The sequence below is a fragment of the Pseudorasbora parva genome, chromosome 22, assembly GCF_024679245.1.
Source record: "Pseudorasbora parva isolate DD20220531a chromosome 22, ASM2467924v1, whole genome shotgun sequence".
In the NCBI taxonomy this organism is placed as follows: domain Eukaryota; kingdom Metazoa; phylum Chordata; class Actinopteri; order Cypriniformes; family Gobionidae; genus Pseudorasbora; species Pseudorasbora parva.
In genome coordinates this window covers 35,960,568-35,977,720 of record NC_090193.1, presented here as the reverse complement: position 1 = coordinate 35,977,720, position 17,153 = coordinate 35,960,568, and the positions used below count along the sequence as shown (strand labels likewise).

The following is a 17,153-nucleotide window of genomic DNA, read 5'->3' as shown; positions in this document are numbered from 1 at the left end:
GGCTGGACATAGAAATGAAATCATTCTAATATGCTGATTTGCTACTCAAGAAGCATTTCTTATTATCAATGTTGAAAACAAAAAGTAGTGCTGCTTAATATTTTTGTGGAAACCGTTATCATTTTTTTTTTACAGGATTCTTAGATGAACAAAGTTCAAAAGAACCACATTTAAGTTAATGTGCCCATGCTGAATAACATTAATTCATTTTTTTCCTTAATTTTTTTATCCAACTGACCTCAACATTTTGATATATATATATATATATATATATATATATATATATATATATATATATATATATATATATATATATATATATATATATATATATATACACAAGGTTATGTCAAAAACACACAAAGTTCACAAACACGGTTAAGTCTGTGAATGTAAACAGCAGGGAGAGAAATCACATGTGTATATTAGATCTACCTACTGCTGTATAAGCTAGCAACAAAAAGACAGAAAATCACTCACTGCTCTTGAGTAAATAACTTTAGTAGCTTTAATTAGAATACATTTTTTACTTGAATGCTGCTGTTAAAGGCTCTGGAGAGAAGATAAACATGGCGGATTGTGTACAGCTCACTCAGGGGAGGAGCTATGCTAATAAGGCAGATTACGTCATGGGCGGGGCCTGTTCTGAATCTCTTGAATGGCTCATTTTGAGTCACTGTTTCAGATTTATGGGGGAAACAGCATGGATGGATTTTTACCACAATAAAGCGGTTGTGTACACACCCTGCAGACATAAATATGTTCAAAGCGCATTTTGCATGATTGGGTCGCCTTTAATTGATCAAGTCATTTAATAAATAAACTCTTGGTCTCACTTCCCGTCCTGAGGCTTCACGTTCATTGAGCGCACAGCAAAACACATTTGTTTGAAAGGAGGAAAAAGCCCCGCTGTTCTACACTGAGTACTGCTGATAATGATTAGCTGGTGCTGAAACCAATTCTGAACAATACAAGTTCAGAGAAGTCACTTAAGTGGTGTGGGAAGGAAAGTGTTTTCGCGACCGTGTGGAGGAAACATTCCAAGACAATGAAGTCTGGATTGGAAAAATACGTTGGAGGCGTGCGGAGCTCAGCGAGACTGGTGCGATGGGCCGGGGCGCACATTCCACGGCATCTTGCGTGTCCTCGCCGTGTGACCGCTGGATCGCAGCGCTGATCCTCGGTTGGGATTCATTAATGCGACCAGCCAGAGAGTCATCGCCCCGATGATTGGTCGCATCACCGGTTATAGGAAATGATACGGATAAACCTGATTGTTTGAGAAAGAAACGTTTCTCACGGTTATGTGGAATAACAAGTCATGACCTAAAAGTTTTCACAAAAAAAATCATAAAAATGTATCCTGCAACCGATGAAAAGACAATCAAGTAGTGTAGCTGCCAATCGTTCGGGTTTTTGGCAAAACAAGGACATCAAAGTGAAATAATGATCTTACTGAACTCCAGCGAGCAACGAACCACTAGAGCATCACGGGTACACGTATGGCAGTCTTTTCACACACTCTGTGCCTGTTCACTACACATTTGTGTTTAATTTGATGGCAAGGGGAGAGAGGAACAGCTTGACGAATGAGGCTAGAGTCTCTGTCATCGCTCAACACAAGGCTGGTGTAGTCCTCACAATGGCCTCATTTTCCTAATAATTTCCAGTCCCTCGTAAAGAGAGAGATTGGGAAAAACACCCAAGAATGGGAAAATAATCCACCATAGCAGATTAGCGTTTAAAAGGCGCTCTGATGGCCTGACATGGGTCAATGCGGTCATTCCAGGCGCAGTTATTTCAGACGCTGAGAATTTCAACCTAGTTTTAATGGAGAAATTAAGAACATGTATCCCATAATGTAAACCAAATACTCAAGCTCAATGACTCTCAACTGGTGGGTCATGACACAAAAATGAACCACAGGTCTCTTTGTTACATTCAAATGATAAAATGCATCTTAGTTTGGACAGCATCATTTTAAACATTTACAATATACGCAGGAAAGAAATTGTAAATACCGGTAGTCAATTTTTCAAATCAGCATGTCATGTTAATATTTTTGCATATCACTGGGTCTATGAGGTTTATAGTAATATTAATGAATATTAATGTTAACAGTTTTACTGTTCAGTTTTTGTACAGGTGAGTCGCCATTTGATGTGCAATGTAAAATCTAGGTTCTAAGCAAAATCACTGCTTTAGCAGATGATTTTAATCTAATGCAATTTATAGCATGTTTGTCTTGCAAAGACTGTTTAACCTGAGCTTAGGTGTCTCAAGGACATGATGGTGACCAGTTACCATCCAAGATCTTAAAACAACTAATCCACACTAGTGACTGTTTGCTACTTGCCATTCCCTACAGCAGTGGTCGGCAACTGGCGGCCCGCGGGCCAAAATTGGCCTGCCAGCGATAATATTTGACCTGCGCCAGCAGCCAGATTGTTTTGATAGCAGCTGGTTCTGAAATATATCTGTCATTATAGTGTAATGGAGGCGAGCTAGTGAGAGCTGTGCAGGTAAACTCATGTTAAGAGATGCTCTAGTAGTGGCTTATGCAAGCAGCGTTTAATAAGTTGTGTTTTTATAAGTTGCAGCCTCATTGTTAGAGTTTCAGACTCCAGTGGGGAAAGACCAGAGTTCAAGCACCGCTTAGAGCAGGCGGTGTGAACCAAAGAAATTACTATAACAGTTGATCACAATGTGTTTATCTTTAGTGATGTTGCCTTCAAAAAAAGTATGAAACCGTATTTGAAGCAATGTTTTATCTTGGGATAAATTGAGTTTTTAATTTGAGAAGTTCTGAAAGACATTCAAAAGAGTCTGCGGAATGGATCGCTAGACACGCCTCTAAAAGAGCCTTCATGAAATGTGTGGTATCAGAATAAGAACAGTGAATCATTGAAACGTTTGTTTACATCGCAGGGCCTCAGCACAACACACGTGAACAACAACAACTCAAATTCAGCTTCCATTTGATCAAAAATATTGACAAGACAACCAGCAAAAAAAGGTGCCATGCTTCGTCTCGTGGTGCCGTCCGATATTATATTCTATACAAACAGCCACAACTTTGTTGCAGAAAAGACACCGGCTTTGGATTCACGAAACCAGGTAGGATGAACGCACAGTTGCCCTATTTTTGTGGTCGACTTTCCTCTTTAGACTTTTTGATGGTGCAAGATTAAATGTTATGTCAGGCAAATTTTCATCAATTTATTTCTCATATTATTGACTATAATTACACATATTCTGCCCGCCATCTAGTGGCGATCTTTTTTTTTGGCCTGTGGCCAAATATACTTGCCGACTCCTGGATAATCAAAATGAGAAAGGTGAAGCAATTGGGAACAACAGCAACTCAGCCAAAGTGGTAGGCCATGTAAAATCACAGATCGGGGTCAACACATGCAGAGGCGCACAGTGTGCAGAAATCGGCAATTTTCTGCAGAGTCAATAGCTACAGACCTCCACACATCATGTGGCCTCCATGTAAGCTCAAGAACAGTGCGTAGAGAGCTTCATGGAATGAGTTTCCATGGCCGTGCAGCTGCATGCAGCTGCCTTGAATCACCAAGTGCAATGCAAAGCATGACTTGGATGCAGTGGAGATGTGTTCTCTGAAGTGATCACTTTTCTCTGTCCGGCAAACCTATGGATGAGTCTGGGTTTGGTGGTTGCCAGGAGAATGGTACTTGCCTGACTGCATTGTGCCAAGTGTAACATTTGGTGGAGGGGATTTATGCTGTGGAGTTGTTTTTCAGGGGTTGGGCTTGGCCCCTTAGTTCAAGTGAAAGAAACTATTAATGCTTCGGCAGACAAAGACATTTTGGACAATTTTATGCTCCCAACTTTTGGGAACAGTTCGGGGATGGCCCCTTCCTGTTCCAACATTACTGCACACCAGTGCACAAAGCGTCGGTCCATAAAGACATGGATGAGTGAGTTTGGTGTGGAGGAACTTGACTGGCCTGCACAGAGTCCTGACCTTAACCTGATAGAACACCTTTGGGATGAATTAGAGCGGAGACTGAGAGCCAGGCCTTCACGTCCAACATCAGTGCCTGACCTCACAAATGTGCTTCTAGAAGAATGGTCAAAAATTCCCATAAACACACTCCTAATCCTTGTGGAAAGTCCTCCCAGAAAAGTTGAAGCTATTATAGCTGCAAACGGTGGGCCAACTCCATATTAAACCCTACGGATTAAGAACGGGATGTCATTAAAGCTCATGTGCATTGTTAGGCAGGCATCGCACAACTTTTGGCAATATAGTGTATATATGAATAAATATCCTGATGTTTCCAAGCTTTATAACTCATGAGTTTGAAGCTCAAAAAAGTGCATCCATCCATCCATCATAAACATTCTTCACACGTCTCTAGGGGGATTAATAAAGGCCTTCTGAAGTGAATCAATGCACCTTTTTACAAAGTAAAATATCAAGCTTCCACCAGACTGCCTTTCGTATACAACTTGCAAATTTTTCAGATTCAAACTCATAAGTTCCATTCACTGCCATAATAGAAACATCAGGATATTTATTAATATAACTCTGATTGCGTTCGTCGTAAAAAAGAAAGTCATATACACCTAGGATGTCTTGAGGGTGCGTAAATCATTTAGTAATTTTCATTTTAAAGTGAACTAATTATTAAGGGACATAGAATATGGTCATGCAGAATAAGGCATTAATATTATAGTACTAAAAATATTAATATTATTAGTACTAAAGCCAATATCCTATTCATATGCATGCTATAAGCAACAAGTTAATAGTGAAAACTGGACCCTAAACTAAAGTGTTATCAATACAACTAAGAGTGAAAAATCCTTGCTCAAGTCAAAACCGGGATTTCTTGCCGTACCTCGAGTCATTACAGTAAGCAGTCAATAATGATTATTTAGAGCTGTTGTGTGCAATTTGGTTGAAAAACATCAGATTTGAAGAACTTGGATTTTAATGTTTTATCCACAGATGTCGTTGGAGAGCTCAGAATTCCATTGCGTACCCTTATAAATATTTAATGAGAATTGAATGAGAATCACCACTGAGGAAATGTTGGACGAGAAGAAATTTGTAATGAAATTAATCGCCCTAAACAAGCGTGATTAGAAACATAACTTGCGCATGTTTTAATGAGATGTACCCATGAACTTGTACTTGATCCTCTTGCCATTTTCTCCTGGCACAGTCTTTCATTTTTAGCACACACTTTTGCTGCGTGACATGCAGTGTAATGTCGTACCATTAAATGTTCTCCTTTCTAAATGATCATTCCTGCACATTTGCCAAAAGTTAAAGGAGTCCCGTACTGAGGTTATTAATGGCCTGTGATGTTGGTTTGATGTGCATTTGTAAGTGTTTTGTAGATTTTGGGTTTGACCTGAGGGCTGCTGATCCTGTAAAAGATCTATTTTCCTTTAAATGAAGTGAAGATAAACTCTCATTGAAATTCAATCCTGTGAAAATCCTCAGGGCGTAAACAAGCCGGGCCTGTTGGGGGCAATTTTCACCTCGCAAAATAAACCAAACTCCATTACAATAAAGCAAGCAAGTGGAACATCAAAGAGAGCAGGGGAACAGCCTCGAAGTAAGCTGGATAATAAATTTAAAGTAAATCGTGCAGGACATGTGATTCTTAAAAGGTGCAAATGATTACCAAATAGGAGGCTCTGTGTTCGGAAGAAGGAAGTGGAGAACTCTGAAAATTAATGGAGCTAAAACTGACAATAGTGCAGTGATTGCTTGAATAAAGATGCTGCCTTAAAATTAGTTGCTCCTTCTGCAAGAATCTGCCATGAAAGAAAGCATGAGAAAGAAAGCAAGAAAGCGTTGACATTTGTTGTTGCAGCTTTGCAAATAACAGGTGTGGCAGTAAAAGCATGAAAATCACGAATAGCAAACACAGTGAACAATGTAGTTGATGTGCAGTGCGTTAAACTTTCACCCACTAATAAAAGCGCAGTTGTCACGCAATGCAGGATGCAGAGAAGAGCATGCAGGCATACGTCTCAAACAGCAGCCGTTCGCTCTTGCAGCCTGGGTCTCGCTCCATTGGAAGTTGTCAGGTTTCACAAACCACTTGGGATGGTTTTGCAATCATTTTACCTATCATCCATACACGGATATTGACCATGTCCAACTAGAAGATGTGAGGGCTTGTTCCTCTTTTCTTTCAGACTTCAGTGTAAGGATTCACTGAAACAAGAAAACAAGCACCGCACCTTCAATTCTGATACATTTGGTTTATGTGAGGAACAACTGAAATAAGTCAATATTTCATGGCAACATTTTATGAATCGCTCAGGCTGATTTGTGAACCAGATCGAAACAAATCCCTTTATTAGAATGATTCATCAATGATAAATCAGTCTGATCTGATTCTCAAGTTCCATTCACTGACCAAAAAAAATGGATAAACATCTATTTGACAACTGGTTAATATTACCAAATAGCCCATTATTATTAAAAACATATTATTTACTTTAGACTAACATGCCTCAACAAATCATATACACTGTTGTTCAAAAGTATAGGGTCAGTCGGTCAAATGAATATGAGATTGTATCGATCAAAGATGATAGAAAAGTATTGAACTTTGAACTTTATTTCTTGAGCAGCAAATCAGAATTTTAGAATGATTTCTGAGGGATCATGTGACACTGAAGACGGGAGAAATGATGCAGAAAATTATGGAATTATGAAAAAAAAAAAAAAAATGGATGTCAAAGAGCCCCATCAATTGTTTGTTAACCAACAGCATCTTTTGTGTTCAGCAGAAGAAATACATTCATACAGGTTTGGAACAACTGTAAATGATGACAGAATTTTCATTTATGGGTGAACTATCCCTTTAATGTTCTCGGAGCATTAGCTCAAAATAAATGTTAAACTTTTTTTTCATAAACATTTTAGTTGGAGATAGTCGTCTAATGTTTTTGACTGTTTAGAGAACCATCAAAAGTAACATTCCCATGTTTGCAAAATGATAAAATGGAAGAGATTTCCTTTAAAACCAACATTCTCCAAAATTAAACATTTATTTAAGAGTTCTTTCTGGTTCTTCACTCTGATTGGCTGAGAGACTTTTTTCACGCTGTGTGACATTAGCACTGGAACTATTTCACCATTTTGTAACACTGCTTGCGGCGACTGTCATGGCGGTCGAGCAAATCCACCATATTTGTAAAAAATGTACTGTTGTTGTGTCACGAAATGTAGGTTTAAGAGTTTTTTAGGGGATAATGAAGTTATTAAGACCTCAAATAAGTGACTCATACATAAAAATAGCACCTGTTTTACAATTTGTGTAGACGCTTTTGCAGATGCGAGCTCCAGGCCGTCACAGCTTCATCAGAGAACAGAGAACAGCTTCATCTCGGCTCGGTCCTATGGGCATTTGCCGCTGGATCTTACGTAGATAGTGGTAAAGCATGAGGTATAATTAATTTGGAGTATATCAAACAGGCAATCTTTGATCTTATTAACCTCTTACTTGTTCCAGAGCAAACCGATTTGGGTTAAGGGGAAAAAAGTTTCACATATATTTCGGCTAGATTTAACCTAAATCCTGTATTCGAGTGCTACTTTTGTATGTTTGACCGAATTCTTTGCTAGTGTTTATTTCCTACTGTCTTGTATAACTATTGTTGTTCAATAAATATTATTTTATATAATTAATATGCCGTATTTGGGGTCCGTTAGTGATCATGATATGAAGTTAGATCTTTATGAGTGACTGTCTTTGTGAGTGGTTGTGAACATGGAAGTTGTTTTAGCAGAGAGTGGGAAATCCCCTTAACTTTTAAAAGGCCAAAAAAAAAGGTATCGCTTTCCTCAGTCAATATTTTAACAGATTTTTTTAAATAATGGATAAAATATTATGGACATCAACCTGAAGAATGAATACTACCGGTATAGCAGATGCCGGCAATACACTTGTTTAGTTGATCTCTCTCTCATAATACCATAATACTGCTCTCTACACAAAGTGACTCAAAATTCCTTCGTTACTCTAAAGTGACGTTTTAGAATTAGAATAGGGAGGCTTGGACTCATCTGAATCCATTTTGGAAGAAAGTAGTTCTGCACAAAAGAGGGGTTTTAAAGGGGGGGGGGGGTGAAACACTCAGTTTCAGTCAATCTCATGTTAATCTTGAGTACCTATAGAGTAGTATTGCATCCTTCATATCTTCGAAAAGTCTTTAGTTTTATTATATTTATAAAAGAAATATGGGCTGTACCGAGTCTTTCCGGAAAAAAACGAGCGCCTGGAGGTGTATCGTGTGGGCGGAGCTAAAGAATGACGAATGCAAACAAAGTGGTGACGTCCTCAAGCGTGGAGAAACCCATGGCTATCTCAGTTAATACAGATAATGATCCAGAATCATTCGGAGGATGAAATAAATTGAACAGGAGAAACAGCAGCAGCAGGACGTCCGTCTCTGTGGTATGTACTGTATTTAGTGACCTGTCAACATTTGTGTGTGTTTACTCGCATTTTATGAGGACAAGATTCGGTTTATGGACTATTGTATGCGACTAAACCTTAGCAGTAGCAAGCAAAACGGTTTTGCACATCAGACGAGTGTAACGTTTTACAGAACAACAATGGAGTAACCGTTAGCGCATTTGAATGACGAAGCACGCGATCGTGTCGTTTACTGATGTTTACTCACGTGACGATAGCCAACAGCACAGACATTTGAAGCAGTTTTACTCACCGGCTGCTTCCAAAGCAGGACCGAACCTTTATCGCTGGGAACGCTCCGTCAAAAACACACTTCCTTGGTATGATTTGGTGAAGTCCTGACAGCAGTGAACGGTGGAGATCCACTTTGCGACGGACTGAAGTGATGTTGTGAAGGTTCCCGTCATTTCTGCGTTCAAAACGGTTCAAATGCAGCGCTGCCTTCCCGGAATACTGTGCTGAAGCGTTGAAGTTGCTTGATGTCACCCATTGGAATAAAGTGGAGCGTGGCGCGGACTATAACGACGACTGGATCTGCAGTTGAGAGAGTGTTTACGGCTGTGCATTTCCTCTCTCGCTCTAGTCACGCGCGCGCACCCTACCGGGTGAAGAGCCCGTACGGCCCATACAAGGACCTTCCGTTCTATTAACGTCAAGTCGAGCCATACTCGAAAAAAACTCTCCGGAACTTGTGAGAAACCGGAAGGAGTATTTTTGAAACAGAAATACTCCATCAAACGTCCAACATTAGTTTTTGAAACTTTGTCTATGTTTAGGATGGGAATCCAAGTCTTTAACAGTGTAAAAAGCTCAGTATGCATGAAACAGCATTTCACCCCCCCCCCCCTTTAAAGATACTCCATTGTCTTTTCTCATGTTTTCATCTTTTCTCGTGTTGTATAAATGCAATATCACACTCATAGCCGTGTGATATGGCTGTATATCAGCATACCGTGATTTCCTGCAGCCTTGAGCCGTGCTGATATTCAGCCATACAAAAAAATAATCAATTTTAATTTGAACTATAACTCATTTACTGTGTATATTTTTGTTACCTCAGGATCCGTTTCCTCCATTGCAGACTTTGGTCTAGCTTTAATGAAGTGGAAACATGTTGGACAGAGAAGGAAAATATAAAAATTAGTAATTCTTTAGCATGTTGTCCACACGCAAACGAATCATTATGGAGCATGTTTTGGACGGCGGGCATCATATTGTGGTGCGAGTGGCCTTCAAACCAACCGCGCGCACGAAACAGATGGCACAGATCTTGTTTGTTCGCATTCTTTTGTGAACAAATCATTCAAATCATTGATTTGAAGAGTAATCCTTCAAAGCATCTTCTAATGCAAAGCTAGAGATCCATGGAAAGCCAAATACCGTATGACATCTGCTCGTGTGACCCTTCGCCTCCGTCTGCCTCATCCCGTCTCTTCTGTGGCTGTGAAAAGCAGGAAACGACAGTCTCATGGTCAAAAAATGATGGGTCGTAAAATAATGATTTAATATTCTACTTCACAGTAGTGACAGGGGTGTGGAACCAACTTTGATGATCGTTGAATAGGCAATGCTGTCGTGTTTGAGGCTGGATATTAGCATGAACTTCTCCTCAATCTGTTCATCATGCACTGAAAAGCATCAAGAAACCCAAATGAACCCTGAGCAGGAACGGTAGTATGATTGTAAAAGGTAAATGCTGAGGAAAAACGTTTTACCTGGTTTACATATGATTAATGTATGAACGTGATGGACATTGAAACATTGCAAAATCTTGCAATCTGAAAACCCAATGAGAACTCTAAAATGTAAAGTCATCAAGGCTGCATTTAATTGTTAAAAAACAGAATAAGAACAGCAATATTTTGAAATATTCCAATTTAAAATTTAAATTGTAAAATTAATAGTTTTCTATTTGAATATATGTCAAAATGTAATTTATTCCAGTGATGCAAAGCTGATTTTTTTACCATCAGTCTTCAGTATCATGATCCTTCAGAAATCATTCTAATATGATGCTCACATAACATTTCTTATTATTATCCATGTTGAAAACAGCTGTACTGCTTTATATTTATGCTATATATTTTTCAGAATTTTTTGATGAATTGAAAGTCAAAAGAACTGCATTCACTTGAAACATTTTTTGTAACAATGTAAAAGTCTTTACTGTTAACGTTGATCAATGCAACCCATACTGAAAAGTATCGATTTCTTTTTTTTATTTTTATATATATATACAAATTAGGGGGTGTAAGGATACACCTATGCCATGGTTTGGTTCATTTCACGGTATCGGAGCCACGGTTTGGTTCGGTTCGGTTTGCTGTGAAGTCAGGGTTCATGGCAGGGCACCAGCAATAATAACACCAGATTCACTTTTACCTTAATAATTTACCATAATGCAAAAAAACAGCCTACTTAAACACATAAATGTTATGAATATGACTAATACTGATGAACAAATAGACATATAAGTTTGTGTTAATACTATAAAGTAGCCACCACACTATAAAGTGAATTGTGTTTATGGAAACAACAGTTGGGAAACTTACAAACTGACATCATAACGTTGCATGTTCTTAGTTTATCTTGTGCTTTATATACGGCACGCGTGTAATTTAAGAGTGAGAGCTACGAGAGCAGTATAACGGCTGACGAGACAGGAAAGCGCTTTTCTGAGGTGAGAGAGATTTTTTTTATTTCGTAACAGGCTATGAAAATGACGATGTTGCTGGGACTCCAAGGTAGCATTTGGCCAACCTGGCTAAATGGAGAAACTGGCTTTTTGTCCTTCCACCATGCAGCTTGAGCGACCGGCCCAAGTCACATGACATGCACTTAGAAGTTATTGGATATTTAATAGTTACTATTATTATAATAATAATTAATAAAATACAACTTCTTAGTTGTTAAAAGTGTACTAATTAATAAATACCTTTGTCTAATTGTCCAGTTAAAACAATCTGCCGCTCTCAGGAGAGCCTGGGTGGGCAGATAAGTGATCGAGAGAGAGAGAGAGAGAGAGAGAGAGAGAGAGAGAGAGAGAGAGAGAGAGAGAGAGAGAGAGAGAGAGAGAGAGAGAGAGAGAGAGAGAGAGAGAGAGAGAGAGAGAGAGAGAGAGAGAGAGTTTTTAACCTGTGTTATTGCATTCTTCTGTCTAATAAAGCCCTTCTCTCCCACACACACTCGCTTAGATAAGCAGCGTTAAGGGTCTGTTTGTTTAACATCTAGATTTAAAACTGGATGTCTTAAGTACATCTCAGCTGAAAGGATTGCTGACGTTATCTGACAAGGCCAATTTAATTATCTGTAACTGTAATGTCGTGTTTACACTGAGAGTGAGCAATGGGATGCAACAAAACTAGAACGCTCTCATTATGTCACGCTGCAGTGTAAACAGTGTCAAGGGTTCATTCTGACAGCAATCTGCAGAAAACAGAAGTCATCCATTTTCAATGAGAGTTGCGACGATATGAGCACTTGTTTTGGCCAAAATCTAAGTCATTGTATTATTTGCAGAGAATGCACTGTGATGATTTCAGTAAAAATAAAAAAAAAGTGAGAAAAAGTGAGAAAAATGTCTGTGTTTTTGTTATCATACTTAGTCATTTATAAAGTGTAGGTGTCTTTTAGATTTCTTTTATCATTTTGAAAGAGGTCTCTTCTGCTCACCAATACTGCATTCATTTAATCAAAAATATAGCACAAACTATATTCCATATTGTGAAATATTTGTGAACAAAAAATATTCCATATTGTGAAATATTAATACAATTTAAAATAACTATGACTTTATAATTAATTAAATGTATTCCTGCACTGTAAAAAATTTTTTCGAAAAAAAGTTACCTGGTTGCCTTAAAATTTTGAGTTCATTGAAATTGAAATTTTGAGTTTATACAATTAAATTTTTTTGAGAATCGACAACCTTTATTAAAATATTACTAAAAGATTTTTTAAGCATATTGGGTAATTGGGTGTGTTTTATTTCTGATGACGCAGTGAAACATGCCAAACAGTGCTATTTTCATTATTTATCACATTTTGTATGTGGTTCAGATACAAAAATATTTTGAGTTTCTATTTATTAAACAAATTTCCTTCATTGTATCAACTCAAATTTTTAATTTCAATAAACTCAAAATTTTAAGGCAACCAGGTTACTTCCTTTTTGAAGTTAAACCAACAAAAAACAACCAAAATTTTTTACAGTGTGTGATCAGTTTTCTATGGGGGTAATATTGTTTGCACGTGATTGGCTACAACACTCAACACTGTAAAATCATATGTTGTACTCTCGTGACCCAAATGAAGATTCTCTTCTGTATCTCTCCTCAGAATAAAATGCTACTGTAAAGCCTTGGCGAAGTCAATGCACATATTGTGTTAATATCTGCCAGACATTGCTGCAAATAGCCTATAGTGAAAAGGCTATAGTATCCTGCTATATCCTATTTAAACAGATTGACAGGACGGAGTTGTTTGGAACTATTGAGAACAAACTGGCCAAAACGTGATTGGTTGGAGCGAGAACGTGCTACGATTGGTCAGCACGATATGGCCGTGATCTGATTGGCTTAAGTAGACAGTGGGTGGAGTCTACGTATTTGTGGATTGTTTTGAGTCTAGACTAGCCTGACAAGCCAGACCCACATCAAGATGTTTGGTCTGGAAACTCACCATTGACGGGGCTCAGTCTGAGGGGCGGGATAAACGGTTGTCTTTCAAACTCCCTCTGCACGCGATAGGATACGATACACCAACCGGAGCAACGACGGTGAAGGGGAGCACGCTGACTGATTAAACATTCGCCGTATCCGGTCGGCTAAACTCCGAACACATCTTCCCTTTTTAAGAATGACTTCAGTGCCGCTCTTTGTTCTTTTCTCAGAGGAAAGCTTAACTCCAAGTCTTCCGGAGGCGCGGGCAGAGTTGATTCGAAAGACCGCCGTCGTTCGCCAGTTTCTGTTTACTAGAAGACTGTGTTACTAGAAGCACGCAAACGCAACTCGGCCGTCGTCATTATGGCCCCGCCCGCCGACTCTAACGTTATAGCCTACACGATGTGATTGGGCCGTCCAGATTCTGAGGAATACAGCTCAGATAGGAATTGAGAGTTGCTAGACCACACTTGCGGGCAAATTAAATTTGCTGCCGCTAGGGTGCGTCGAGAATTCTAGGCTAAGTCTAGACGCTAGAAATGTTTCAAAATCCACGTGTTGTTCTGCGATCCACAAATGCGCAAGACCAGATCCACAAATGCACAGGAAGCGATTCACAAATGAATGACACTTATGCAAGGCAGAGTTGTGTGTTTTTGACATGTGTGGATTTTTTTGTTACTCACAAATGTCATTGTATTTATTTGTGAATCTAATTCATTTTTGTGAAACTCGTATATTGATTTGTGAAATTATTTATTTTTTGTGAATCGCTTTACATTTATTTGTGGATAACAATATATTTGTTTGGAATAATGCAACAATATTACCCCCATAGTTTTCAGCATCAGTCTTCAGTGTCACATGATCCTTCAGAAAACATGCTAATAGGATGATTTCTTACATTTCATATTATAATAATTTTCTTTAATTCTTTGTTAAATTCAAAGCTCAAAAAGTCTGCATATATTTAAAATAGAAATCTATAAATGTCTATATATAACAGAAATTATAAATGTCTTTACTCTCAAGTTTGATAAGTTTAATGCCTCCTTACTGAATAAAAGTATGTATACATATACATATATAGATAGATAGATAGATAGAATTTTTGTAAATCTTACTGACAACAAACCTTTAAACAGTAGTGTATATTAATATTCAAATTGTATCTTGTGTCTCTTTCACCATCACAATGCATTCTGAGATTTTTTTTCACTTTGAAGGATTCATGCAATACTGCCTTAGAAATTGTTGGAAAAAATCCTTTCTTTCTTTTAAAAAACTCACATTTATTTCAATATGTTACTTGTTATTTCTTTCAAGTTTTTGTGAAATTTGCTTTCTTTTCTCTCTCTGCACTTTTTTTGCCAGTGCAGTTAAGAATATAATTATGCTAATAATCTTTAGTTTTTTAGAACATACCCAATATATCTATATATATATAGTATGGAGGCTCTAAAGGGACATGCCAATCGAAAGAATATGAGATTGGACGAAAAAATTCAACTTTGCATTCACTTTATAATAGGGTCCAATTCTAGTTGCTCATTAGCATGCATGATATTGGCTGCTTATCAGTAAGCACATATAATGCCTTATTCTGTATGATTATATTCTACATCCCTTAATTCGACCCAATATACACACAACAAGTACCCTACTAGCTATTAAGAAGCAGTAATTAGGAGTTTGAGGCAGAAGTCATAGTTAATAGTTAGTTAATAGTTAAAATTCGACCCTAATCTAAAGTGTGACCAACTTTTGTGCTCTTTATCAGCAAGGAAACACAAAATCATTGAAATATATTTTTCCGTCCCATCTCATATTCTTTCCATCACCATGTTTCTATAGTGTTTCTTGGGGGAATGCAAAACATTTGCGAGAGAGTGCGACATATATTTTCAATATCAAACATTCTGTGATGCTCCAAATACTGTTTAACCACACAGAAGCAAGACTGTTTGTACAGAAATGGTTAAAAAAAAAGAGCAGAGTTCATTTGTGACCCGGTGAGGTGACTCAATCTGTGCTGTGAAGCACAGGCAACTGAAAGCAAAACAGACATTATCAACTGCAGCCTTTTACACGGCTTCCTGGCAGGCCTCTCCTGGGGAAAAGTGTGTGCCGTTCGCTCACAGAAAGGATCTCTACGGCCTGACATAGAGAACGCTGTAATTGGTATTTGTGGCGAGAGGCTGGCGGCCAAGGCCTCCCATCTCAAGTACAAGATAAGGATTTCTGCATGCAATTACAGCTAATGCCGCATTTAGCGAGGCACGGAGGATGGGGTTTAGCGGGTACATACCTAGAGCGTGCTGGAAAATACGGACCACAAAGTCACACAAGCATCCACGCACATGCACATTAACTTAAAATATGTGAGCAACAACTTTACAGCTTTTTCATGTAGAAACACACCCACACAAACAATAAAAGGTGTCACTTTTAAACTAACCGTGCTGATTGTTTATTTGGCATTTGGGACTTTTTCCTAATGGAGTTTTAGGGAGGGCTGCCAAAATGAAAGAAGGGAGAGAATTCTGCAAGCAAGCAAGCAAGATGCAACAAAACTAAAACATTCTCATTTTTATGTATGATGCTGCATAGACTGCAAACACACAACATGACCGTCTTATCAAACTGACGCAGATCTTTCAAAGTGCAACAGATGGTGTCGGCAGTACTTAAATCTAGAACCACTTACTTGAGAAGCAAAAGAGTTTAAGAGTTTAATTAAACATATCTATCAATGGTGTACGAAAAATAAACTTAATTAAGAGGCAAAACAAGATTATTTACTTACCATATTGACAGAAGTCCCAGTGAGCCGGAAGTAGCAATTAACTTGAGTTTTCTTCAGTGCTGTGATATATTTCCAAGTGAAACTGAATAGAACTAATATTGAATAGAAATCCTCTCCATCTCGCACTCAGCCTGGTACACTCTACAAGAACAAAGACATTTGGAGCTGTGATCAAAATATAATTATTTGCTCTGCTGCTGTCATATTGTGACACTCCAATCGATTCTTAATTGGTACAATCAAGACCTGCATCTTGTTTCTGTTGAAGAATTTGTTTTAGTTGGAAATACACCACATTATAATAGTCAAGTGGTTAAATGGCATTTCATGTTGACTTTTGCTTTATGCACACATATTAATTTCCATATTGCACATTATCGGTGTGCTGACAGCGGTTTCGATGCTAGGCATGTTTTTGTTTGCCGTTCCATGCTAATAAACCCATTTATCAACACAACCTTTTGCAAGATTGTTTTTTATTTAACAAGTGAACTACTCACCTGTTGTCGGGCTGAAAGTCACACAAACGCTTTCTTCAAGCTTCACTTTCAAAGCTATCTGACTAAAAGAATAATAATAATAAATAAAAAACGATGTTATGGTGTGTATAATGCCTTTAACTGCTGTCTCTCAGCATGTGGTGTGTGATTGAAAAGCTCATGCAGTCCCGTGTTTCACCAGTGGGGGGCAACAGGCGATGAAAAAACTCTAATTGTCTGTCAAAGAAACACAAACGTCAATGCTGTGATATGTTGCCTTTATCTAATGAACATAAAAATTCATAACAAATTCATAATAGCGATTTAATTCATAAAATTATATAAAATCAACAAACGTAGTGATGATGGAGCAATACAATATATATATATATATATAAAATCAGCAAACGTAGTGATGATGGAGAAATACTATATATATATATATATATATATATATATATATATATATATATATATATATATATATATATATATATATATATATATATATATATATATATATATATATATATTCCATTATGAAATCAGATTACCAACATGCACCATTTTGGAGTTAATTTGGAAACCAGCTAAGCAAAGAAGAAAATGCTGAGCTGAACTGCTATCAAAGTTCATTTTATATAGTTCTATATACTCTAACTTTATTGAACACTTGTTTCATTTGTCTATTTTTATTTTCCCCAAGTTAACATCTGAGTCAAAGTTAATG

The 17,153-nt window shown here is 37.7% G+C and overlaps 1 long non-coding RNA gene across 2 annotated transcripts; it reads right to left on the bottom strand.

The window, feature by feature from the left end:
* Positions 1–4,999: 4,999 nt before the first annotated feature.
* On the bottom strand, positions 5,000–16,570 carry LOC137058691 (uncharacterized). Of its 2 annotated transcripts, XR_010900798.1 has the most exons (5): positions 16,445–16,570; positions 15,945–16,085; positions 10,023–10,105; positions 9,858–9,918; positions 5,000–6,205 (listed from the first exon to the last, which is right to left on the bottom strand). It is a non-coding gene; the product is annotated as an uncharacterized lncRNA (long non-coding RNA). The 2 variants fall into 2 exon arrangements; XR_010900799.1 differs by lacking the exon at positions 10,023–10,105.
* Positions 16,571–17,153: the final 583 nt, after the last annotated feature.